The 26,681-nt window shown below is 40.1% G+C and overlaps 6 non-coding genes across 6 annotated transcripts; 4 read left to right on the forward strand and 2 right to left on the reverse strand.

The window, feature by feature from the left end:
* The first annotated feature begins 9,385 nt into the window (after positions 1–9,385).
* Positions 9,386–9,458, forward strand: TRNAF-GAA. The gene has a single exon. It is a non-coding gene; the product is annotated as a tRNA-Phe (tRNA).
* Positions 9,459–11,376: 1,918 nt separating this feature from the next.
* TRNAA-UGC lies at positions 11,377–11,448 on the forward strand. The gene has a single exon. It is a non-coding gene; the product is annotated as a tRNA-Ala (tRNA).
* A 4,411-nt stretch (positions 11,449–15,859) lies between these two features.
* Positions 15,860–15,932, reverse strand: TRNAK-UUU. The gene has a single exon. It is a non-coding gene; the product is annotated as a tRNA-Lys (tRNA).
* Positions 15,933–18,931: 2,999 nt separating this feature from the next.
* TRNAR-CCG lies at positions 18,932–19,004 on the forward strand. The gene has a single exon. It is a non-coding gene; the product is annotated as a tRNA-Arg (tRNA).
* Positions 19,005–20,758: 1,754 nt separating this feature from the next.
* TRNAA-AGC lies at positions 20,759–20,830 on the forward strand. Its single transcript has one exon. It is a non-coding gene; the product is annotated as a tRNA-Ala (tRNA).
* A 3,953-nt stretch (positions 20,831–24,783) lies between these two features.
* TRNAA-CGC lies at positions 24,784–24,855 on the reverse strand. The gene has a single exon. It is a non-coding gene; the product is annotated as a tRNA-Ala (tRNA).
* Positions 24,856–26,681: the final 1,826 nt, after the last annotated feature.

The following is a 26,681-nucleotide window of genomic DNA, read 5'->3' on the forward strand; positions in this document are numbered from 1 at the left end:
TATCTTCAGAGACATTATTCAGCCTATTAAACGCAGGATCCCCTAAACTCAAAACAAGTCATCATCTTAGCAAATTTACCACCTTGGCTTCTATTTTCCCCTATTACTGAGAGGAGGGGAAAAGAAGAAAGTAAGAGGACTCAGGGAAAACTGTTTTAGTTTCTAAGTTTTAGGATGAGAATCAGGAACTCTTACCTCTGATTTCTCTACTCTCTCTGTTGTCAACAGTGTGGTCCAACAATAAGCCAGAGAATGCTAGATGAATGAGCAAGTGGATGCTACAAGGTAAGGACAGCTGTCAGAAGCTAGAGTCCTATTAAACCTGAAGAAGAAGAAAAAAAATCTGCTTTACATGACTCAGCTTATGCATACCATAGCATAAACAGCTTATGCTGTTTCATACTATCCAATTTCCTTTTATTTTATCACTCATCTGTTTTTCTTCTTTTCAAATCTTTAAATAAAATTCTGCCTGGAAATGTCAGTTAACATCAAATAGGCTAACTATGAAGAATTGTCAAAAAATTTTTTCGTATGTATGTCAAAATAGAAATTATTAGCCTCCAAAACAAGAAGATAAATAGTTCACAAGTGTCTAAGACATTTGCACTGTAGTGAAGGAACAATCATTTCCTCTACTGTTTCCTGTTCATAGAATCACTTCTGCTTTGTATTTTCCAGGCACGCCTCAAAATTTCTAGTCCACTAATGGCCCCAGTAAGGTACTGTTATGGTTTCAAATCCATCACTATCTGTGCTCATCTTTACTGCTGAATTAATAGAGGGGGAAGGGAATTCTCTTTCTCCAGAAAGAAATCCATCTCTCTCAAATGTCCTTAGTAACTCACGAGCAAGAAGTGTGAAGGGAAAATAGAGCAAAACATCTGCTAAATTCTAACATACATTGGGAAATTTGCATCTTTGTCTCTGCTTAGCAATGTTTTAAATAGGTTGGGAACCACTTGAGAACCACATACTGTCCAAATCTGGGGATCATTTCAGAACATTGGGTTGCCTCTCCCTCAGTAGTCAACAACCATGGAATATATATTTACTTAGACAAATATTATTATTTCATAAACCATTTGAGATAATCTGCTGAAATTATATATTCTTATCCACAATCTTCTTATACTTCCACCGTAATTTTTTTTTTACCATAATTTTTAAAATTTTACACTTCAGTGTGTGTTTCTTAAGAGTGAAGACACTTAAAAAAAAAAAAAGAGTAAGGACACTTACCACAGGACAATGATCATATTCAGGAAATTTAACACTGATAGAAATGCCATGTAATATACAGTACGGTGGTTCTTTGTTTTTTTGTTTTTTTTCTTTTTGCCTTTTCTAGGGCCATTCCTGCAGGATTTGGAGGTTCCCAGGATAGGGGTCTAATCGGAGCTGTAGCCGCTGGCCTACACCACAGCCACAGCAACTTGGGATCCAAGCTGAGTCTGCAACCTACACCACAGCTCACGGCAACGCTGGATCCTAACCCACTGAGTGAGGCCAGGGATCGAACCTGCAACCTCATGGTTCCTAGTCGGATTCATTAACCACTGAGCCACGACAGGAACTCCCTTTATTTTATTTTATTATTATTTTTCTTTACAGTGCATATTAGCTAATTTTACCAATAAAATCCTTTATAGAAATTTATCCTCCCCCAAACTAGGGTCTATTTCAAGATCACGTGTGAATTTAGCACTCCTTAGTCTTCTTTAATCTGGCTCAGTTTCTTAATCTTGTCTTTTGTGAGACTAATATGTTTTTGAAGAGCACAGGCTAATGATGTTCTTCAAATTTATGTTTATAGAATGTTCTTCAGTTTATGCTATGATCAGATTCAGGTTATGAATATTCGGGAGGAATATCACAGAAATGATGTTTCCCTTTATCATACCAGTGGACATGTGAAGTCAGTTTTTCCCATTATTGGTGATGTTGGCTTTGATCATGTGGTTAAAATTGTGTCTATTAGTTTTCTTCCCCTGTAAAATTATTATTTTTCCCTTTTATATTATATGTAGTCTGTAAGGAAATACTCTCAGACCATAAAATTACTCTGATCCTCATCAAAATTTTATTTATGTATTTTAGCATTGATTTATGAAGTTTGCAAGAATCTATCATTATTCTGATGGTGGCTAAATTATTTAACTACTTTATTATTATCTCTACATTTATTAGTTGGCATACCCCTGTATAGAAATTTTTCTTATTTTCCATATTTATTCATTTAATTATCCAAGGATTATAACCATTCATTGTCATAATTCATCTAAAAGTGCCCCAGATTTGACCCATGGGAGGCCCTTAAAGTTGACTTCTGGATCATTTTGAATTGTTCTCATGATTTTTTAGCACTTATGTTCTAGCACAGAGAGATAGCTTGTACTTCCCCCGGTCCAGTCCTAGAATCTATGAGTCCTACAAGCAGCTCTGGTTCCTTTTAGTGGGAATGGTATTTAAAAATCAAGATATGGGGCAAGCATTGCTTATTGCTACTAAAGCATTTTTTCTAGGGTCTGGGAGGAAACAGATCTGGGGAAGAAAATTGGATAGATATAATTTCCCATCCAGGGCTCTTTGTTACTTACCTCCTTCAGCAGTGAGAGCCCTGAATTCCAACATCAGTATTTGTATTCCTTTTCCCAATCACACAAAAGTAAGTTTACATACACACACAAATAAGACAGATTCACACAAAATATCAGAATTGCTATCCTCTTGGAGTTCTCTTGTGGCTCAGTGGGTTAAGGATCTGGTGTTGTTGTCAGTGCAGTGTGGGTTCAGTCCCGAGCCTGGGAACTTCCACATGCCAAGGGTGCAGCCAAAAAAAAAAAAAAAAAAAAAAGGAAGAAGAAGAATTGTTATAACCTTAACACTACAAAAAATAACCCTGCTACATAAAAGTTATGGTTTGCTTACTTTTTTTTTTCTTCTCGTCGTTACAGTTGGGATAAAATGTATAAAACATTTTCTTGGATTTGTTCTCTCTTTTTTCTTCAATATGATTATGTTATTTTGAAATGCAGTTAGATTTGTTTCTATTTATCCTTAATTTTAGAGTATTTTAATACACACTTGAGTCTTTTTTTTTTTTTTTTTTGCTATGTAAAACACTAATGTATCCAAGACTCAACAGAATAAAGAAAGTAATAGAAAGATTCCAGGAGGATATTGTGTACGGGGACTTCCCAAGTGATGGGATGCAAGTGCAATCCGAGCAATCTAATCTAACGGGAATCTGACTTTGAGGTGGGCTGAGTATGAGCTGACCACGAATCAGGAACAGTGCCTTTTTTTCTGCCATTAATGTTCCTTTTTCCTAAAGTAGCTATCTCTGGGAGAGGAGGTCGTAAGTGTAAGGAGTATAGTGGCAGTCACTATAACATCACAAAAACCTTCTGAGAGGGTAGTGCACACACGGAAAGTGTAGTTCAGTGACAGAGCACACTCTTAGCATGAATGAGGTCTCAGATTCAATCCCCAGTACCTCCATTCTTGTTTTCTGACTCAGCCATACCCTGTCTAGCTCTTCAGCTGAAAAATGTCTTTGACAAACTGAGTTTGTCTTGGCTTTGGCAATTCAATTCTTTTTTAACCTCTTTGGGATGTGGGGAGGGTTATTTCACTCTTTTATTAAAGTTATTCATTGTTAATTCTGTTATTTGCCCAATCTCGCCAAGCACTCTCAGCAATCACTAGGACGTGGACCACTGTCAATAGGTTACAAAAAAGCAAGTAGCAGTTTTCCCCACCCGATTTCCAGTTGTACAGAATCTGAAAGCAACAGCAAATGTAGGTCTGTGCGGCCTAATGGACAGGCCCTCTGATTCTGGATCAGAAAGTTAAGCGCTCAAGTTCTTTTGTAGTTCTGTAATTCTAGCTCCTTCCTATCCCAGGTTACAGAAGGCCAAGGTGGAAAAGCTTTCACCAAAATATTTCATTAGAATTTCCTTGCCAGAAGTCAAGGACTTGATGTATTGGTTGTTGTTTTCCCAGTCAGAGACCCTCAAACTCTGGAGCTTACCAAAAAAAAGCCACTTAACTACAAACAAATGACAAATGATGAAAAGATAGCAGTCACCTCAGCAGAAATTTATCAAGGCAAATAGTACTTCTTTGGCTATTCTAAGAAAGTTTTCATCTGAAATGGCAAACATTCTGAACTCCAGGGTCTAAGATCAGTCTAGGCAAAAGCTCATTTCCTTGTTTTGCACAAATAAAAAATGAATTCTTATTCTCCCAATTCCAGTAGATCCTTTTCAACCTTACTCTACCTACTCTCCAGGGTCACCCTTCTTCCAAACTGCTGAACAACTCATATCTCCAGATCAGAGGTCTTTGCACAGTTTCAGAATCTGGTATCACATTGCTTAAGTAGAGATGCACAGGAGGATACACTGTCAAGCATCTTAATATCATCTTGTTTAAAAAAAAAAAAAAAAGATCTAGCCACTAAAGGGAAAACCAAGCAAGCTGCTGAACTCTCAGAAAGGAGAAAAGCAGCCCCTCTTTCCAGCTACAGAAGTCAAGAAGCCTGGAGGTCTTCCATACCACCTCATTCCCTTTTCTTACTCTCCAGAAGCTGTAACTACTGTCCACCAGGGTCACAAGCCACCTGTTCAGCCAATTTTGAGGTCATCCACTTGAAGTGTGAGGACTCACGTGTATTGCCTCTGAGCCTATACCAGGAGTGAGGAGAGGTGGCTTCCTCTGTAGGTACCACTAAAAGCTGAGGCTTTTTGCAACCAGAGTCTTCAGACCATGCCCAGCTCTTTAGACTCCTTTGTTGTTGTTTAATTTTTTATTTTATATTGCAGTATAGGTGATTCTTCAGACTACTTTTGAGCCAAGAGCATTATGTGAGGAACAAAGGAGCCTGTCGCAAAAGCCCGGAAGAGTTTCTTCAGGAGAAAGTTGTGTTTCTGGAAGCGTCTAAGAGCTAGAAATATGTGGAGCAAGCAAAGGGGAACTTTCTTATCGTTTGCTTTGCCAGCAAAACCTTAAAAAAAAAATGAGACGCTTCCACGGTCTCGGTTGTGTTCAATCTCAAAGCTGCCGGCCGACGGATCCCTCTTCTTCTGTCCCTCTGCTCCCGCCGCATCCGCGTGCGGACACTTGGCACCCCTGCACCTCCCTCACAAGCTGCCAATCCCAGCGGTTCCTGAACTTCAAACAGAAGTTCACCCTCAGTGCGTCCCCCAAAGGCCTCAGCCTGTCCATCCAGCGATGGAAAGAGCCGTGAGGCGCTCTCGAAGCCACGACAGTCTCGGCAAAAGGAGCCAGATCCTCTACCGCGACAAGCCTAGCTCCCTTGAGAGAACAGCGCATCTCCTCCCTCCAACTTGGACGAAGCAATAGAGATGTGGAGCTTAGACGCCCCCCCTCCCTACCTTCCCTCAAATCTTTTTTGAGGATGCTTCTTTGCCTTTCCCCTCCTCCCCTCTCACCTTTTTCTCCTTTTCTTCCTCGACTTCACCCCATTCCGCCTCTTCCTTCTCGTGTGCTTCCGAAGGAAATTTTCACTGTAGCTCAGCGCAGTACTAGTATTTATGCACGTGTTGAGACTCACGTGTAGCTGATATTTTACTTTCCACCTAGCTTTCTAATTTCTTTTCTTTCTTCTGTTCCCCCGCTCAGGCTTTCACCAACATAGGCTGAGACTTGTTCTGGTGTGGAGTAAGGTGCATGGATTGAGGGGAGAAAGACTCTGTAAGAGAATCTAAAGTATTTTTGGAGGAAGTCATCCAAAAACTTGAATCTGAATTTCCACTCCAAATTTTGACTAAAGGCAAAAACCTCAACTTTTTCCACATCGGAGATTATTTGAGAATCTGTCCAGATATACACAGGGATTTATTAAAATTTGCTTGGTGGGTGGTCCATGGTGCTGCTGTTTCCTCACTCCAAAGATGATTGTTTCTGAAATTCTGAAAGCCCTTGAAATTGTTTCTACTTTATTTAACAAAAGGAGTCCAATGTCCTGATACTGTCCAATTTTTATAAAATGCTTCTAATGCTCACTGATGGGTAAAAAAAGCAAGTCTCAGTCAGACCACACTCTGAAAAACACTAATTATGAGATAAGATGTATTGGAGGTGAGGAGGAATCCAAGAAGATCTTTTTTTCTTCTCCTTTTTCTTGTTATTTAAATTGAAGCTTACCTCACACCAGTTGGAATGGCCATCATTAATAAGTCCACAGATAATGAGTGCTGGAGGGGGCATGGAGAAAAGGGGGAACCCTCCTGCACTGTTGGTGGGAGCTTAAATTGGTACAACCATTATGGAAAACAGTATGGAGGTACCTTAGAAAACTATACATAGAACTAACATATGACCCAGAGATGCCCCTCTTGGGCATATATCTTGACAAAACTCTCCTTGCAAAAGACACATACACCCACATGTTCATTCCAGCGCTATTCACAATAGCCAAGACATGGAAACAATTTAAATGTCCATTGACAGAGGAATGGATTGAGGATGTGGTGTATATATACACAATGGAATACTACTCAGTCATAAAAAAGAACAAAATGATGCCCATTTGCAGCAACATGGATGGAACTAGAAACCCTTATACTTAGTGAAGTAAGTCAGAAAGAGAAAGACGAATACAATATGATATCACTTATATCTGGAATCCAACATATGGCACAAATGAAACTTTTCACAGAAAAGAAAATCATGGACGTGGAGAACAGACTTGTAGTTGCCAAGACGGAGCGGAAGGGAGTGGGATAGATTGGGAATTTGGGGTTAATAGATGCAAACTACTGCCTTTGGAATGGATAAGCAATGAGATTCTGCTGTATAGCACTGGAAACTATATCTAGTCACTTATGATGGAGCATGATGGAGGATAATGTGAGAAAAAAGAATGTATACATGTATGTGTGACTGGGTCACCTTGCTGTACAGTAGAAAATTGATCAAACACTGTAAATTAACTATAATGGAAAAAATAAAAATCATTATAAAAAATAGATGGAGGCTTAAATAATATAAACCAAAATGCATAAAACCTAATTATTTCAGCTTGACAGGTTATTACATATGCACATGCCCATGTAACCAAGAGCTCTGGCAAAGATACATGATTTTTGAGCCCCCCCAACAACTTCTTTGGGCCTCATCCCAAGCAATACCACTCTCTGACCTCTGTCGCCATAGATTAGTTTTTCTTGTGTTTTGAAATAACATAAATAGAATCATGCAACATGTACTCTGAATATGGGGACTTTCAATTTTTTTTAAGTTTAATGATCCATATTGTTGCTAGTAGCAGTAGTTTTTAACCACTGCTCTGTAGTATTCCATTGTATGAATACTGTTCTTCACAACTTCTTAGTTCATTTTATTGTTGATGTACATTTGGAGTGCTCCCAATTTGGGGCTGAAATGTCTAATGCTGCCACTAGCATTCCTGTATATGTCTTTCAAGGGAGATACTCATGCATTTCTCTTGGGTATAAATGTAGCTGTGGAGTTTCAAGGTCATAATTTCTATGTGTATTTAGTTTTAGTCAATATTCCCATTGTGGCTGTACCAGTTACAGTCACATCGGCAGTGTGTGAGTATTCCAGTCACTTCACATGCTTAGCAGCATTTGATATTGTCAGTTCTCTTAAGTGATTCTGGTGAAGAGTGATATTATTTCATTTTATTTTTAAATTTGCATTTCCTTGAGAAAAATGATGTTGGGCACCTTTTAAATTACTTCTTGGCTATTTGAAGTAACCTCATTTTAATTTTTTATTTTATTTTAGTTTAGTTTTTCTCTCTCTCTTTTTTTTTTTTTTTTGCTATTTCTTTGGGCCACTCCGGCGGCATATGGAGGTTCCCAGGCTAGGGGTCTAATCGGAGGATCCAAGCCGCTGTCTGCAACCTACATCACAGCTCACTGCAACACTGGATCGTTAACCCACTGAGCAAGGTCAGGGACTGAACCCGCAACTTCATGGTTCCTAGTCGGATTCATTAACCACTGTACAGCAAGGGGATCAAGTTATCCTTACATGTATACATTACAATTACATTTTTTTCCCCCACCCTTTGTTCTGTTGCAACATGAGTATCTAGACAAAGTTCTCAATGCTACTCAGCAGGATCTCCTTGTAAATCTATTCTAAGTTGTGTCTAATAAGCCCAATCTCCCAATCCCTCCAACTCCCTCCCCTTCCCATCAGGCAGCCACAAGTCTTTTCTCCAAGTCCATGATTTTCTTTTCTGAGGAGATGTGAAGTAACCTCTTTTTTGAGAAATGTATGTTAGTTTGCTCTTTTTAAATGAGATTTTCGTCTTTTTTTCTTGGTGTTTTGTAGAAGTTCTTCATAGACAGGGTCTTTTGTAAAAAATACTGAAATATCTTCTCTCAGATTGTAATTCATCTTTTCTTAAGGAGGAAAAGACTTGGAAAACTTTGTAAAGATAGGAAAGAGAAAAGGAGAGAGAGCTTGAAGTCAGAAGAGAGTTGCATCCAGAAATCTTTTCTGGTGGTTGCAGAAATAATGCTGGGAAGGGAACTTTGAAGAACTGATATGATGAAATGTCTTAGGAGCAGAAACAGTGTTATTTGGTTTACGATCCTTTCATTTCTCCTACTGTAGTAGCTTAAGAGGATATAGTCTACAGGTTTAAAGAAATAGTGGGATTTAAGACAGTGGATATCTTCGAAGTCCCCTCAGAAATATGGTTACTATTTCAAGGAGGATCTTCAAGACCTTTCTGCTGTGAGAGGTGTTTTTCAGTGGTGGTATGTCCTTTCCTTATGAGAGGATTCAAAACCTTACACATGCCTCTACTTTTGTCCTTCTAAAAACACATTTTGCTTTGTCACATGGAAATAAACACATTATCTGATGGATTGCTCTTAATTGCTTCTGGTGTCTACTCTGTGTCTCTCCATAACCCAGGGTGGTGTGTCAGTACAAGGAAGACAAGGAAAAGGAAGTGAATACAGGACAAGAATTGGCTCCTTCAGGATTTCTTCAATCCTAAACAAGAAGCCCATCTTCACATTAACACACCCAATAGTCCTGTTAGCCTTGTCATTGAAGAAGAAGAAGAACCAAAAATGAGGCTTGATAATTTCATTTTGAATTCCCTTAGTTTTCTGAGCAGTCTTTGAGCAGTGGAATAGCCCAAGGCGGCAAAGCAGAAATACATCTTTCTGTACCTGTTTCTCTCCCTTTACTTCCCTCCTCCTTTACCAACCCATCCACTCTCTCCAAAAACTAGGTCCTGTTTTTAGACATGGTTTTCAGGGGAGCCCACATATTTTTGAGCAAACAAATGAATGATATTGAACAAAGCAAGAGTGGACTAACTTTAATATTTTGAGAAAACAAGTAAAGAAGAGAAAATCAGGGGGCCAAAATAGCTCAGTTGGGAGAGCGTTAGACTGAAGATCTAAAGGTCCCTGGTTCAATCCCGGGTTTTGGCAACTCTGCTTTTACCTTGGTGTGAATGTTATACAACCTTGTTCCCCAATTCACAAGGTCTGTATATAACTACAACTTTTTCCTGCTTTTTGCAAATATAGTCAAGGAATATGTGTGCGTATGTATGTATATATGTATATGTATATATGTTACACTTACCCAACAGCTCAATTGTTCAAGTGTTTAATTCTCAAAGTGGCTAGTGGCTACTATTTTGGACAGTGCAGGCTTAAACATACATGTTACATATTTTTAGATTTTCTGAATTGAGTATATATGGTGTCAGTGTGTTCTGTCTCTAAATTTAGGTGTTTAATTACTCAGAAAAATTCTATATTAAATAACTCTGTAGTCTGAAGATCACTATAGATTTTTTAAAAATTGAGTTTAGTTGATTTACAATATCATATTAGTTTCAAGTATAAACATAGTCATTCAATATTTTTATAGCTCTAGATATTTAATTTTAAAAATTCCCTCTTTATTCAAGGGGCAAAAAGAAAAAAAAAAGCATATATTACTATTAGGAATTCCTCAGAACCCCATAGACATGCAGTTTTCTCCAGATGCAATACAACATTATGACCAAGCTGTGGTCCTCCCATCTTTCCTAATATTGGAAATTATCATAACCCTAATATTTTATATCAAATAATCAAGATAATCCTCCTCAGCATTTCATGAGCTAAAAAATTCATGAGCCAACTAAAAGAAAAGTCTGCCAGGTAAATCATATTCTTCCCATTTCAAAAGGGACTCAGTGTTATTTTATGAATATTGGTAAAAGTTCATAAATGAGCAAACCAGAAGGAGAAAAAGTTAACCCCTTGAAATATTATGCCAGGAAATGGGTTTTCTTGTAGTCTTTTTAAGTAGTTCAAAGAACATAGTCTTAACCACTGTAAATCCCAGAGTTCGAGAGCTGTCCAGAAACAAATTTATTTTTCTAAAATATCAATAATGAGCACACTTTTCTGTCCTTATCCACCTTCACATACTTGTGTCTACTGATTATTCACAAACCCAAGGCTGGAGACCCAGGTAATTACCTGAATTCACCATACAACATTCTCACAAGTGTTGGCCACGTAGATCTTGAATTTATTAACATGATCAAATCTAGCTCATCTTCTCCATCTTCCAGTCCTCATCCTGTTTCCAAAAGATTTTTAAAACCTCTCCTTTTTGTGAATTTTCTTCTGTTCGGTAATGACACGGCTTCCCCTCCCCTAAATAAATGAATGAATGAAAATGTAGATAAATACTCTTTTTCGTTATCCCTAAAATCCTGGGGCTATTTGTCTTCAGTCTAGCTCTCATAATTTAATACTCCTCTCCAACTCTCAAGCTGTTTTTTTCATTCATGCCTTATGAATACCTCATGAAGAAGAGATTTTGGATTATTGGCAGGGTCTCTAAATCATCCTGATGCCTAGATTAGAAAAGTCCCTTACAATGCAATGCTGACTGCATCACTCTAGGGTTTTTAAACTGGTCATTGCTTTCCTCCGTCAAACCTGGTCCTTAATATTTCGATGGAACAAAAGACAAATATGAACCGTTTGATGCAGGAAAAAAACTAAATGTTGATAGCCTTATGTCTCAAGTTAAGACATCTGGAGGAAATCAAAAGAGCTGAAAACTGGGACCTGATTTGATCTCTTGTGAAACATAATTAAAGGGAACCCAACTATGTTTTAAAGCCACGGTGGAAACTTCTTAAGGTTATTTGACACGTTTCCAATCTTTCACCTTCCATTTCAAGTTGCATACTCTAAAGCATCAGTATCCTTTGGTTCCCAAAGAGTCTCTTGCCTAAAGTACCTCAGCATCAATACTACTGCCAAAAAACGCTTAGGGACCCAGAACGCCAAGAAATAAAGTTTATCCCCACAGAAGCAATAAGCAGCACTGTGGAGGAGGGGTGTAGCTCAGTGGTAGAGCGCATGCTTTGCATGTATGAGGCCCCGGGTTCGATCCCCGGCACCTCCAGAAGCCAACTTTTTTCTCAAGCAATAGTAGAGTTTGGCTCTTCAAGCTTCTTTTCGTTACAGTCCTGTGTACATAAAGTAAAAAACATAATCTAAAGGTTTCCAATTAATACCCTCACCTTTTGCTTGATCTTGAGCCTCTATCTCACCAAGGCGACTTTAACAACAGAAGGAAGACAAAAAGAAAAGGGGAAAAAGAGCCCTTGGTCCTGACGCCCTGTACATTGACTATTTAAGAATGAGGTGACTGCATTTCTGAAGACTATTTCACATTATTAAAAATATTCAATTACCTCCTTACCTATCTTATTTTTCGTATCTTGTATTACAAACTCAACACACTAAAAAAAGATTCATTCCTACCTATACCCCAGGTGCTGAAGCCTGAAGGTGCAGGCGGATCCTGTTTCTGCTTTGAACGCTTCTGCTACCACTGGCACGTGGAGACTGAGACTCTGTGGCTTCCCTGCCGCGCGGTCGGAAACCGCAAATACGACCCGGACGCACCGAAAACGGAAACTCAACTACATGGACTCTCTCAAGTGTTCCAACAACGGGAAGAGCAGCGAGGCGCTCTGAAAGCCCGTGACAGTCTTGGGCAAACGAAGGGGCTCTTCCTGCGGAAAAGCGCTTTCAGCTCACTTCTCTCACCTGGAATGGGCCTGCCTGCTTCCCACGTACCCAGACAGAGCGCAGCAGAGACGGATAGCAGGGATGCTCACTGCCTCTCCGCCCATCCAAATTTTATGCCAATTTAAGCACTCTCCACTTTTTCTCTCCTTCACCTTCCTGGAGCCGCTGCAACTGCTGCAGCCGCGGACCCCACAGGGTCTCAGCCTCTCTTTCGTTATCATGCTTTCCCTTGACGCATGAATTGCCCTCCGGGTGTTAACTTTCCCACGCATCTCAGCTCTCAGAGAGTCTCAACGGCCGAGAATGGAGTCTCAACGGCCGAGAACGGCCAAGCAAGCCTGGCTGATTTTCAGAATCAGCGGAGAGATATTTTAAACAAGGTCGATTTCTGGCTTAGCCCATCAGAGATAATGTAGGACTTCCTCCAAAGCTAGTACCTGAGCTGACTGTGGCACCAAATTGTGGCTGAAGGTGGGAAGCGTCTACCTTTCCCGCAGGAACTATGGCATCTTAAGAACTAACTTGGCAAACGGCTATTTCATTTTGCACGTCGTGCCCAGAGGCTGAAACTCCTTATAAAAAGTCGGTGCAGCATCCTGCTGTCTCTTCTCGCCCTCACCTTGGCCTTCGTGCGTCTCGGAACCAGAGCCCCAGCAGCTGGGGAAACAAACCGATGCGAGATTTCCCGACCACGGTGCTGGCCCAGGCGTTGGCAAAGGTATTTTATTATTATTATTATTATTATTTTCTTCCTTCTGCTTGCCTTGGGTTTCTTTTGCTCTTTTTCCCTTGGCTGTCTCAGTGAAAACATAGAAAACTAATTTGAGACATTTTTCTTTTCTTGTATTCATTGACTGCTATAAATTTCCTTCTCAGTGCCGTTTTAATATGGTTCAGAAATTTTAATGCTGCTTTAGTGTATCAGAATTTTTGATACCTTGTATTTTTATTTTTTCTATTTATTTTTTAATCTCCATTGGCACTTCCCCTTTATTCCCCGAGTTACTTATTTTTTATTTTATTTTTTAATTAAATTTTTTTATTATAGTTGATTTACAATGTTCTGTCAGTTTTTGCTGTACAGCAAAGTATGTTCCCTGAGTTATTCAGAACTGTGTTGTTTAATTTCCAAGTGTTTGAATATCTGCCTCATCTTTCTGTGACTAATTTTTTGTTTGATTTCACTGTGGTTAAAGAACACACTGTACCAGTCAATTCTATTCAATTTGTTGAGGTTTGTTTTACGTCCCAGGATATGTTCTATACGTTCTGATAGATTTGAAAAGAATGTGCACTCTGCTCATATTGGATGAACTGTTCTGTTTATGGATTCTATTGGTTGATGGTGTTTTTGAGTTTTCCTGTACCCTTGGTATTTTCTGTTTAGTTGTTCCATCAATTATTCTGAGAGAGATGTTGAAGTTGCCAACTCTAAGTGCGGACATGCCTATTTTTTTTCAGTTCTATCCATTTTTTGTTCCTTCCTGTATTTTGCCGCTCTATTATTTGGTGCATGCATATTTTGGATTGCTATGTCTTCATGGCGGATGGGCATTTTTGTCATTACGTAATGTTCTTCTCTGTTAATTTTCTTTGTTCTGATATTTACTTTATCTGATATTAATACAGCTTCCCCTGCTGTCTTTTGATTAATGTTTGCATGACATACAATTTATATATATATATAATTATTTTTATTTTTTTCCTTTATAGCTGTTTACAGTGTTCTGTCAATTTTCTACTGTACGCATGGTGACCCAGTTACACATACATATATAGATTCTTTTTTCTCACTTTATACACTTTTTAATCCCCTTAATTTCCAACTGCCTATATATTTACAGGTTATGTTTGAAGTGAATTTTTTGTAGACAACATATAGCTTGGTCATGTTTTCTAATCTACCCAGTGGATTTAATTGGTGCACTGAGACTATTTACATTTAATGTAATTATTGGTATGTAGGGCTTAAGTCTGGCATTTTATTTTTTTTGTTTTCTGTTTAGTCTCTGTTATTTTTCTGTTCTCTTTTTCTTGCCTTTTTATGGACTACCGTACATATTTTAGAATTCTGTATTCATCTGTCCATAGCATTTTTTATTGTATCTCTTTGTATAGTTTTTTTTTTTTAGTGGTTACTCTAAGAATTACCTTATGTATATTTAACTTACCAGTGTACTCATGTCACCATAGTACTAGTTCAAGTGAAATGTAGCAACATTACTTCCCTTTTTGTCACTTTACTCTTCCTCATTTGTAATATAATTATCCTAACTAATTCTTTCGTATGTATTTACAACTATATCAGACAGTGTTATACTTTTGCTTTGATTTTCAAACACAATTCAGAAAGCCCAAGACAAGAAAAGTTTATTGTACTTACCATGTTTTTTTGCTTGCCATGCCTTTTCTTCCTTTCCCAATAGCCAAAATTCCTTTTTTAAAAATCATTTCCTTTCTGTTTGGAGAACTTACTATAGCCATTCTTTTAAGGTAGTACACTTGGCAGTGAACTAAGGCAGCAAATTGTCTTACTTTCCCTTCATCTGAGAATATCTTGATTTCCCCTTCATTCCCAAAGGGTATTTCACTGGATGTAGTATTCTTTATCATTATTATTACTATTGCTTTTTAGGCTGCACCCCAGCATATGGAAGTTCCCAGGCTAGGGGTCGAATTGGAACTACAGCTGCTGGCTTCACAGCAACACCGGACCCCTGACCCACTGAGCAGGTCCAGGGCTTGAACCTGAATTGTTTCCAGGGCACCACAATGGCACTCCCTGGATGTAGTATTCTTGACTGACAATTTTTGGGGGGCTTCACCTATTGCATATGGAAATTCTTAGGCCAGGAATCTGAGCTGTAGCTGTCACCAACTGCCAGATCCTTAACCTATTGGGCCACTCCGGAACACTGACATTTCTTTTCTTTTGTTCCTTCTTTCCTTTCCTTTCCTTTCCTTTCCTTTCCTTTCCTTTCCTTTCCTTTCCTTTCCTTTCCTTTCCTTTCTTTTCTTGCTTTTTAGGGCCACTCATGTGGCATATGGAAGTTCCCAGGCTAGGGGTCAAATCAAAGCTGCTGCTGCCAGCCTGCACCACAGCCATAGCAACACAGGATGCATGCTGCATCTGCAAGCTGCACCACAGCTCATGGCAATGATGGATCCTTAACCCCCTGAGCAAGGCCAAGAATTGAACCCACATCCTCATGGATACTAGTGGGGCTCGTTACTGCAGGGCCATGAGAGGAACTCCTTTTTTCTGTTTTAAAAAAGTTAAAATGATTATATTGAGGTATAATTTTCATATAATAAAATGCACAGATTTTAGGTGAGTACAGTTTGAGCTTGACAGATACACACACCTGAGTACTCTTACACCAGTTGAGATATAGAACATTTTTCATTCCCTACAAATTGCCCTGACTGATAAATCTTTTCTTTAAGCACTTGAGAAGTATCGTGCTGTTCTTTCTGACTTCCATGGCTTCTGATGAGATAGCTACAGTTATTTGAATTGTTCTGTAGGGGTACAGTGTTATACATCTCTGTATTCAAGATTTCCTCCTTTGTTTTTAGAGGTCAGAAGTTTTGGTTAATGTTTCCTCAGTCAATTGATGAAAGAGATTCTCTTCTAAAAACCAAATAAAATCCAAATCAGCAATCCAAAGTTGGCCATCTCTATAGAGTTTACCACATAATCATAATCACTCCTGTAAAGCAAAATGCAAAGTTCCGTGAACTCTTCCAAAATGTTTAGTAGGCTGCAAAAAGGACAGCGCCTGAACAGGGACTTGAACCCTGGACCCTCAGATTAAAAGTCTGATGCTCTACCGACTGAGCTATTCAGGCCCTTATGCCCAAATTTTGGTAAGCACCTGATCGATCTCCTTAAATTTGGCCAATTTGGCTCTTCATGTTCTAGATCTGGAGTCAGATTTCTTGAATTTTCTTTATTGCTAACAAGATTCTGTCTAAGAGAAATATTATAATCATTAGGATCATTTTCCTTCCTCTTCTCTTCTTTGTTCCTTCTAGGTTTTCAGAACCAGAAATGCACAATCCCTTAGACAAAGCTTTGATGAGTTTCAGACTACATTGCTGGACACAGAGGGTTTCATTTCTTGACAAGTACTTCACCTAAATTTCTCCAGGCAACACTCACAATATTTCTGTTGTATCATTCTATGTTGTCTTGGGCATCTTTCATGCAGCCTTTGTAGTCAGAAGGAAAGAGAGTTGAGGAGGAGGAATTTGAAGATGGAAGAATGTTCCATTAATGGTCCCTTTCTGTTGGTGAATGAAACTGCCCCCAAACATTGCTTTGGCAAGTGGGTCTTGGAGCTGGTAAGCGAGAGGGTGAGAACCTCGTGGAAGAGTGTCTTCAGTTCGGTATTCAGTGACACTTCTCCTGGAGTAGTCACAGCTTCAAAGTCATAGAAATAGTAGTTTGAAATACACCACGCCCTGTGCCAACTAGTCATTCTCCAGACACCCACAGACAAAGGTGACAATTAATCACAGATGCTGTCTTAATAGCTAAGTAGCCAAAGGGTTATTCCTCTGTGGAAGAGAGAGTATTTAGCAAGCAAAAGGGCATGGGTTTAATTTTCTGAGTCTCCATGCTTTCCTTTAAGCTTTCTTCCATGCTTTCCTCTATGTTTGAGCCATTCTTCCTTTAATTTTCTTTTATCCTTCCTTCATTTAATTTTCCTTCTTTCTCTTTCTCTATTTTTCATTTCCTTCTCTCTTTCTCTTCCTCTGTATCTGCCTTTCCTCCCTCCTCGTCCTCCTTTTCATCCTCCTCCTCCTCCCCTTCTCCTTCCATATTCACTTCCTCTTCCATCTTCTCTCCTTCATGTGTTTACTCACTCTTTGCTGCCCATACCCAGAGAAGAAGTGTCTTCAGTACTCGACCATTTAAATTCCATGGGCCTTGGCAACAGTGTGATTATTCCAGCATGAAGAATATTAGACTGAGTGAGACAACAAAAAGATAGTTTTCTCAGGACCTCTCCAACCAGAAGCAATAAATATGCCAACTCCATATTAACTAGCATAGGTTCCTTTGGTTCCAATCACAGTACTACTAAGGAGCAAGAAAGAAAAATGACAAAAAGAAAAAAAAAAGAAAAAGAAAAATAAAAAGAAAAAGAAAGAAAAAAGAAAAGAAAAGAAAACAAAAAACCCACCACCAACAAAAAGATGACCACAGATAATTTTCTGTCCCTATTTTCTTAGCCGTGTCTGTATCAGTGAGAAAGCAGGCAGCAGGTTGAATAGAAAACCTTAAGCCACTGATTTTTTTCTTTATCCTTTTTCTGCATTGTCAACCCCACCTCTACAAATAGGCAAGTTGGGTCAATAGCCAGACCATGAGAGCTGCAGATTTCAGTTCTTTCTGCATAAGTGAGTGAATGTTCATTGCACAAAGGAATCACATCTCATAGAAAATGCAGTGTTTTTCCAAATTCTAAAGTTGAGAAAATCATTAGAGTCTTGGATTATGGGTTTTTGTAGTAGAACAGAAATAATGAAATTGGAAGGTTCTTACTCTGAAGGTCTAAAGCATTGCCCAGTTTGATATAGGGTTTGGCAGGAACAAAAACCTAAACACCTTTCATCAAAGCTCAATAAACAGAAGCCTTCTAACTATGGAACCCCCTCCATCCATTTCCTTAAGAGAAATATCTACACATATAGATATAGTGAGAATAAGGATTCTATGCTTCCAAATATCCCCTAAAATTCCCCATAAAATATTTTTGTTCAAAAGTTTAAAAAATTTTGAGTAACTCCTGCCTCAAAATTAAAAATCCCAGAGAAAGGTACCAGAAAAAGAAGCACTGAACAGCTTTGTAGGGAAAAGTTATTATTTATATAAACACAAGCTTATACACTTTTCAAAATCTACTTCTTAGCTCTTTAGTATAATTTTTCAGATCCCTGTGGCACTCTTTCCTGTAATGCCATAGCATACTCTGAAAAGATAGAAATGTTGTTGGTTTTGCTCAATATGTCAGCCTTACTCTGCTGCCTTTGCCATTGAATTTTTTCCTCCCCGACTGAACAAAAACTATGTTTTTAAATTTTTTAGTGGTATTTCGAGGTTTTGGTCTGTATTCTTTGGGCACAAAACCCACAAGGGAGAAGGTGTGGAACCGCAACTGGGAACAATCGCTAAACAGGTGAATGAGCCTGAGAGCTTGAGAGTCCGTTGTAACCTTTATGCTGGCTGAGCATCCTGCCCAAGTTGGTGTGGATTTTGATTCTTCAACTTCTACTGGAGCTAACAGCCTCCCCAAACAGGAAAGCAACAAAGGACTATTATCCAATCGAACACATCTCTTTGAATGCATTTTGAGGAAGGAAAGGGATTCAACTAAAACAATCTCATAGGAAACAGCAGAAGGCATTTCCTTGATCTAACCAGACTCATTTAGCCCAGGCCCTAGCACTTAGCCCCCGCTGCTCCTGTTAAAGCTTACATATTTTAGTCCCTGAAGGAAGCACCGTTGTTTTGAGACGGAACTGATCAGAACAGACCAAACTCTGATACTCCCTCTCCTTGTGCTGTCACCATCCCTTCATTGCAGGCTTTAGTTCTTGGCTCACAGGAGAAAATTGTTCATCATTTTCGATGACTTTGGTAAGAGAGCCTTTGACGATTGCGTCACGTGTTGCTTCATTGTTCACTGCAGTTGTCTGTTGTCAGGAATCTGATGGAGTTTTGTTTCTTTTAAGGTGGGAATTTGGTTAAAGAAATCTCCCTCCAATTAAAGTTAAAATTTTTTAAAACAGAAACCTGCTAAATTTCAGCTTTCAAGACTGAAAGTGGACCTTTGTCGACCGGCCGCGTGGCCTAATGGATAAGGCGTCTGATTCCGGATCAGAAGATTGAGGGTTCGAGTCCCTTCGTGGTCGTTTGTTCCTTGGCGAACAAGAATTGGTCAGCTTTTTTGCGCATTTTCCAGCCAGTTTCCAATGGCTGACCTTTGAGAAGAAAATCTGAAAGGTGGCAAGAATTTTCAAAAAGGAAAATTAGCTTTTTAAAACAAATAATTGCCAATAACTTGCACTTTGTTATTGGCATCTAATTACCAAATATCAAGTAGCGAAGTACTCATGCCTGTGAGGTTATTGATACCATAGTGACCTTGGATTTTCTGGCTCAGAGTCCTTCTCTAGAACTGGTAGATAGTAGCTAAGAAAAGGATAGGAAGGGGTATAAAAGTGCACTGCGAATTTTTCTCTGAAGAAAGCTGGGTTTCAAAAATTGTCTAAGAGTTGGGAATATGTGTTTGAAAGGCAGGGGTAGATACTAAACCTTGGACATGCACTTGTGACTCAGAGTCTAATGCTTGTCAACTGAACTATCTTGATTCAGGAATCCAACTTTTCCTGAGAACTTACTCAAAGCTAATAAGCGGATTATTCTCTAACCTTTTTTTTTACTGTTTGCCTTCATTATAAATACAGGGCACCAATATTTGAGGAGTTCATGCCACACCTGGTAGAGTGTGGGCTGGACTCCCCCCGACCCCCTACTTTTCCTATCCCATCCTGTCTCCTTTTGCCAAAATAGCCACCCTGTGTGGAACTAAGACTATGGAGTAGAAGTGGGACGGCTGCAAAGGCAATACATTGGATCATGGGTTTTCCTTTCATATGAGCAGGGAAATTGTGAGAAAATGAATGAAAAAGTTCAAGAAGGATTTGGTTACAGAGTAAAGAACACAGATGGAGACACAGGAATATTACTCAAGATTTTGTATGTGGAAGGCACCTATGCAGCTGTAGTCTATCTAGGCACCTGTCCTCTCTTTTTCATTCCCTCCCCTGCCAGAAGATTTAGGATTTTCTCTAAAATCTGTATCTAGATTAACAGTTTGCCTAAAGGTGGGAAGTGTCGGCTTTCTGCCCCTTGGGGACTGATGAACTTTTAGGTTTTGTCCACGCATAGAGAAGGTCTATAAAGAGGAAATTTGTTTCTCAGGTTGTGCCTTGTTTCCCTTGCGCTCTCCTCCTTGCATAAATAATTTAATTTGAAAGAGACGCTTTAATAACAGAGCGCGCACCTTTCTCCTCTCTCCTCTGGTCGCCGCCTCTCTAGCATTGTCTACAGACCCAGAGCTATTAGCTTCGCTATAACAAAACCGCAGTCACATTCCAAATCCAGATGCTAAATATGGTTTGCAAGAGGTGCGAGACTGCCTGAGACACGTACTTACCGCTCTTTGTTTCGGTCAAATATTGGGGATTAATTTATTAACTTCACAACTGGACCTACTTTTTCCTTGGCCGCTCTCACGGAACGCGTCTTTTACTCCCGGCACTCCCTTTTGCGTCTTTTAGGCAGAGGAGGACTTCCAAAAAAAAAAGGAAGAATCTGAAAACAAAATAAACATTTAGTCCCGAGACTCTCCCACGTGGTGGACTGGAACTGATACAAGAGGTAGTTTGGCTAAAAGCAGTCCTTGGTGGGGATGAGGGGTCTGAGAAGATCTAAGGGTTTCTAGTCCTGAATCCTCTTCTCTTTTTTCTGCCGTAGCTGAGAGACAGGATTCAGTCCAGAGGTTTCAGAAACAAGAGAACTGAATAGAATAGATTTTAGCTTGCCAACACCCTCCCACAATGATAAATAAATAATATGGGATAAACAGTAAATGCAGGCGTTAGGGGGTGTAGCTCAGTGGTAGAGCGCGCGCTTAGCATGCACGAGGCCCTGGGTTCAATCCCCAGCACCTCCAGTTATCAGTCGTTGTTTTTGTAACTCCTCACTGCTTAGGTCTACAGCTTTCTTCGTTAAGACCTTATTTTGAGTGTCTTTTGGTACTTAGTCATTTAACTATGGATGTCGACGTTGGACCTTGATATACTTTGGACCTTCCAACTTTGACTACTTCAGTAGGAACAAAACCGGGAAGCAGGTGAAGTAAGGACGATGCTCAGTCAGTCAGTCTCCTGAAGGCAAAACAGCAAACACACCATATATAGCTCATTCTCCTTTGCTGCCCTTTTTTTTTTTTTTTTTTTTTTTTTTTTTTTTTTTTTTTTTTTTAAGGAGCCGGGAAGAAAAAAAGACAGACTGAAAGAGAAGGTTGAAAAGGAGGCCTTTGGAAAAATTCCTTTAGATTACTACCCCCCAACACGGTTTTCCCCTCAGCTGTGCTTGTGGCAATGGACAGACTGCAGGCTCCAGAGAAATTTTTCCTTCTTGCTTGGCTTTCCCTTCTCGCCCCTGCACTTCCGCCACACACGGGACTTCGGTTGCGCAGGAAACAGTCAATCACCAGTCACGAGCTCTGAGTTCTGCGTGTGGAGGTTTAGGATACTGTCCACGGGAAAGACGTTCCTCACGAAACTCAGAGGCTTTCAAAATCCATAGTTGAAAAAAGTATTTCCAGAGTTGGAAAGAGCAGCCAGTCTGTCTCAAAAGCCGCCTTGGGCAAAAAGGGCTGTGCCTTCCTGTGGCACAAACGCTTTTAATCCCGCTCAATTTAGGAGGAAGAGAACTTTCTGGTTTCCTGCATCCCTCGAAGGAGCAGAGGAGACAACAATGTGGGCGCAAATTACCTCCAGGGCCATCCAAAGAGTGCGCATCCGTAAAGACCTAGCCCAAAGCCCCCTTTGCCGTTTCCTCTTCTAGTTCCTCCTCTCCAGTCGCTACTGCCTGCCTCTTCCTATTTCCCCCCTTTCCCACTACCGCTGCGTCACCTTCTCCTCCACTTTCCCTCCCCTTCCGTCTCCCCTTTTATTCCTTTTCACCACTTCCTTGTGGCTAATTGTGTCAGCAATTCACTTCAGTTCCCGCAGCTCCACTTTCTTGGTTAGCAGTTCTCAAACCTGGTTGAGAAACAAAATCATCGGGGGGCGGGGGGGCATTTCAATTGTATAAATCCACCCCACCCGGTCTCGAGATTCTTAGTGCACTCAGGTGGAGGGTAGGAATACAAATATTTTTTTAAATTCTCAGACGGTTCCCCAGGTTCGGAAACCATTGCATTCTACCCTAAAACCTTTATCTCTATGTTAGAGGGTCACTTCTGGCGTCGCCTTTGTTATTCACTAAGTGACTTTTAAAAGTCATCTTGCCTCTAAGCATGCATTTTAGGACTTTTCAGCTCCAGCTGAGCCTCATTCGGTTTTTTGAGGGAGGGGAGGATCAGGGGAGGAATGGAAGAATTGATATAGAATTGGTTTTGATATTCAGGAAAGTACAGATTTTGCACTGGTGAGAAAAAGTAAAAGAGAAGACACAGTGATTTAGGATTACACCTAAAACTCTGTTTGGTCACCACATGTTTTGGCAACAGGAGGAAAATGTCTCTTCCTTGCACCTCTGTGATGGCCGAGGTTTGAGTATTTGTTCAAGAGCATTGAATTGGGGTGGGGAGGTTGTTACACAAGTTTAATTCGCTTCACCGTTCTTGCTCAGCCTCTGAAATGTCTCCATTATGCTTCTTTGTGGATCTCAGAAGCAGAACTGCAGAGTCCCAGAGACAAAGCACTGATGAGTTTCCTGACTTTAACCCTTGGCTCCAGAATTTGCTAGAGTTACTGTCTGCATCAACATATACTTGATGTTTTGGGACCCACTGTCTCTTTCTGTCTAGATCTAAATTCCCCAGGGAAAGTTTCATGTTCTGCTCTTTTGCACCTTTTCCCTAGCATTTTCAGTCGGGGTTGACAGCCAGAAAAGCATTGAAGATGCAGGGCCCCAGTGTGATGAGGTGGAAAACCCATCATCTCACCAGAGGCTACGGGGAGAAGGAGCAACCTATTTGGAGTTCCAGCCTGAAGCCGCTGGAGATAACGTGGGCCATGCGCATCCACGGCTAAGTCTTCATAGTCTTAGGGTTTAGATATTCCCTTCTGGAAAAATGTATCCAGAGTGTGGATTCCCTCATGGGATACAGTGGTTAGAGTACTGTTGCTTATTCGGACTTTTAATCTCTCATGGCTTTTGACAGGTGACTGAGAGATTTCCCTAAGGCAGTATGGGTGCTCCACACCAAATACAGTGAGGCTGTAAAGAACAAAAGGAAAAATGCCCTGAGAATCCATGCTTGGCAGAATGGAAAAAGTTAGTCTAAGCTGTTTTTCACTGCTTTGTCTACTCTCCCAAGTCAGGAGTCTAGAGAAGGAAAGCTCATTCACTTAGTCTTTGCCTTCAAATCGTTTAGACAGCAGCATGACAACTGCATACTTGGATAGAGACAGCCTGAGATGGTCCTGGTAGGAAGGAGGCTTTGGGCTTGGCTGGTTTGAACATCTGTCCAGAGGAAGCTGAGCTATGACTGATCCTGCTCTTTCTTGAGGTCTTAAAGGGACTGGGAGGAGCTTGCTTTCAGTTGCTCCAAATGAGGGAAATTAGACATCATCTTTTAAATGTCGACCTCATGTTTTAAAATATTCTTTTCTAATACCAAAAGTATCATGCAAAGGTTTTGGTAAAGAAAAATGGAACAATTTTGGTACATTCACCCAATATTTCATGTGCACAGAAAACAAAGTGCAGGGCAATGATATTCTGAAGTTTATACTAATTCCTCAACAAGTGTTTTCTGTTTGCTTGTTTCGTTAAATATAAGCAACTTATATGTTTATTCTTATTCTCACCCAAACGGCTTTGGCGACATCTTCCTCTGGGACTTCGATGTGGTGTTACATGAGGTGTTGTTTATCATTTAATGATTTAAGAACAGAAACGTGAAGTTCAGGAAATGTAGAAAGTAAGGAATCGAAATCCACTGCATGCCAGTGTTCCTGAGATTTTACCTCCACTAGATGTATCCGTTGAGGCGATGGTGAGGAGTTAGTATCTCCCAGTACATATTTGGCATAAATTTCCCGTGGAAGTCGATTTAATATGGAATAAAAATAACTGCTGCCAAAACTAGGATCTAACTTTTAAAATCCGTTGGTGAACAGAAGAAAGGGTGGGGGAAAAAATGTAATTGTAATGTATACATGTAAGGATAACCTGACCCCCTTGCTGTACAGTGGGAAAATAAAAAAAAAATTATTTAAAAAAAATCCGTTGGTGGCTTTTCATCTCATCTATTTCTGGTGAGCCTAAGTTAGCCCTTCAGTCTTCCAAATCATGTTTTAAACGTTCGCGTGGCAAAAGTTTTGCTAAGGGCCGCGTTACCTTTGTCCAAGGTCCATGCACTCACCAAGAAATACTTGGGCTCTTGTGTCCTGAACCTCCGTTGCTCACCTCGGATTCCCGGCCGCCCAGGCAGAAGTGGAGGGCGAGGGGATGGCGGTGGGGCCGCTGGAGCTGGGAAAGAGATGCTTAAGGAAACCAATGGGACGCTTTTCTGCTCTTCCGCCTTAGATGGCCCGGTGCTCAAAAAACCAAGGAAACTTCGAGAAACCAATTATTATTATTATTTTTTTAATTTCTGTCCCTTTTCGGTCCTGCTGTTTAGAGATCCTGCCAAATGGAACCCAAAGTGAAATGTCCGTTAATGCGGCAGATTTCGTGCTTCTGGCAGAGGAGGTACTGTCAAGTGTAGTTCTTCCCTTTCTTCTCTTTCTTATTTCTTCCTTCTTCCTTCTGTGAACGCCGGCGTGTTGGTGGCACCAAGCCCCATGGAGTAGAAATGGTGTAATACTCAAGGGAGTCCACTGGCCTACGTATTTCTTTAAATGGGAGCAGAGGAATAAGCCGGACGGGATGAGAAAAAAGAGCAGATGGAGGAGCCGGGGGTTGAACCCGGGGCCTCGTACATGCGAAGCACGCGCTCTACCACTGAGCTACACCCCCTGCTGCCAAGCCCTTTCTGGGAATCATTTATAAAATATTGTTTTTGTTTTGAGATTGTTGGCTTTATTTTCTGATGGCTGGAGAAAATCCATTGGGTTAAACTCCACCACATGTGAAATTACTAAACTGGATATTGTCTAGTGGCTTCACTAAGATTATAGTCCGACTGACACAGTTTCTAATTCTAGGACTTTCCCACTTCTGTTAGCCTGCTCCAAGGTCTACTTACAAGAAAGTACATGAAAATTACTTTCTTTCACCAGGAAAACTCACTGGAAAAAATTTACAAGTTTCCAACATAAATCTTCAGCAGTACTGGTTCGGATAAAGTGCTTCTCAGTCCAGAGGCAGCCGAATTGAACTTCACTCCGTGTTGGGTGGGACGTCCCGCTCATACCCAGCTGACTGTCATTTGCTTGTGCATCTCCACATGTTATGACATTGTCTTCAGTGTTCTGGTTCCACATCACCCCATCTCTTGAGGGTTATGTCCACAAAGGATTTCAGAAAAAGAAAGAAAGAAAAAAAAAAGACCTTTAAAATTCTATCAACTTAAAAAACAAAAACAAAAAAACCCCCACAAAACCTGACTTTTTTTCCCCCTAGACTAGGGGAATGAAAGAGCAAGCAGAAGGCAATGAAGCAAGTTTGGGGAATTTAGCAAACTGTCAAACTGCTTCCCCTGGGAGAATCCATTATCACCATGGGAAAGCCTGTTACAGATATAGATACTTGAAAAAAATAGAGCCAAAAAGCCCTGGAAATCTATAGAGTCTCACCTGTGAATGTGAAAATTTGAGGAGGTCCTGGATATCACAAAGCAGATAGAATTGGCTGGCAGGGAAGAGCAGAGGTGACCGCTGTTTTCTCACTGGGATGTGTTCAGATTTGTATAAGGCCAATAACTTCCATAATGAGTCCAGAGCCTTATACTGCTTCGTTATCAGGGTCTTCCATGTGATACTGATGCAAGTAATCCAGGAAGCTTTTCACTTACTGGTTTGAAATACTGAACCTAAGTGTTTATTGGTGAAGGCAGGGAAGATTGAAGGAACGCAAGTGGGATTCTTCTCACTTTAGCCTTCTAAGCCCTTTTCTTAGAAAGTAAATTTAGAAGCATTTATGTTAGGTTGACATGTTACAGGAAAGATAATTTATTTTGACATAAATTGTGGGCTTTTCAAATCATCGAAAGGGATTCCTGATTTTAGACCTTCAGGGCTCTTCCAACTGAGCTATGCTGATCGCATCTCTACTTTCTTAGCACTAATAATTTTCTCCACTTTCAAGTACAGAAAGCATAGCATTCCTTGAGAGACATAATTTCCTCACTTTAAAAAAATTGGGTTTGCTGTCCTGCCACATCTGGTCATTGGTTCCAACTACTGGCAACAATAGATGTGGAAGGGAAATGGAAGGAGAGAAAATCAGTGGGTAGGTTTTCTGTTCCTCAATCTTCAGACTTTTAATTGATGTAGGCACAGCTGAGAATACAAAGGAATCTGTTAACAAAAATTGACTGTGAGCCTCTTTTCCATCTTTTTCTTTCCTCTTCCTTGGTAAACTGTGATATGGAACAAAAGGGGAGTGGGCTCACTGTCTTATTGTGCTCCTGCAGTAAGGTTGGTAGATGCCAGAGTCATGGAGTTGAAATAGATCAGCTTGAAGGCAATCTTTTGTGTAGTGGATTTACTTTGGATGTGATTGGGGGGAAATGACAAAATACATTTTAAAAATGGGGAAATTTGGATGTGTTCTTGAAGTACAGCATTGATTAGGAAAGAGAAAACATTAATGGAGTTCAACATTAGCTGGATTCTCCTGCA

The sequence above is a fragment of the Sus scrofa genome, unplaced genomic scaffold, assembly GCF_000003025.6.
Source record: "Sus scrofa isolate TJ Tabasco breed Duroc unplaced genomic scaffold, Sscrofa11.1 Contig1052, whole genome shotgun sequence".
Lineage (NCBI taxonomy): Eukaryota > Metazoa > Chordata > Mammalia > Artiodactyla > Suidae > Sus > Sus scrofa.